Source organism: Poromitra crassiceps (genome assembly GCF_964638095.1).
Source record: "Poromitra crassiceps genome assembly, chromosome: 18".
NCBI classification, from domain to species: domain Eukaryota; kingdom Metazoa; phylum Chordata; class Actinopteri; order Beryciformes; family Melamphaidae; genus Poromitra; species Poromitra crassiceps.
In genome coordinates, this window is record NC_139636.1 from 1,801,780 (window position 1) to 1,802,118 (window position 339).

Here is a 339-nt window from a genome sequence, read left to right on the forward strand (position 1 = left end):
ACACACACACACACACACACACACACACACACACACACACACACACACACACACACACACACACACACACACACACACACACACACACACACACACACACACAGTCACACAAAGTACATTTTTAGTAAGCTTCAGTCAGCTTGTAGATACAGGAGCGTGACCCCATTCACTTGTATTGGTTTTTTGTTTTTTTTCCCCCAACTCCAGAGCTACTATGAGGAACAGCATGAATTGTGCTGAGAAAGAACTCTACCAAGGTAGTAGCAAATACGGCTAGACTTTAAAAAAAAAAAGCGAACTATCCATTTAAAAGAAAAATGAAATCAGGTTGTTCACAAG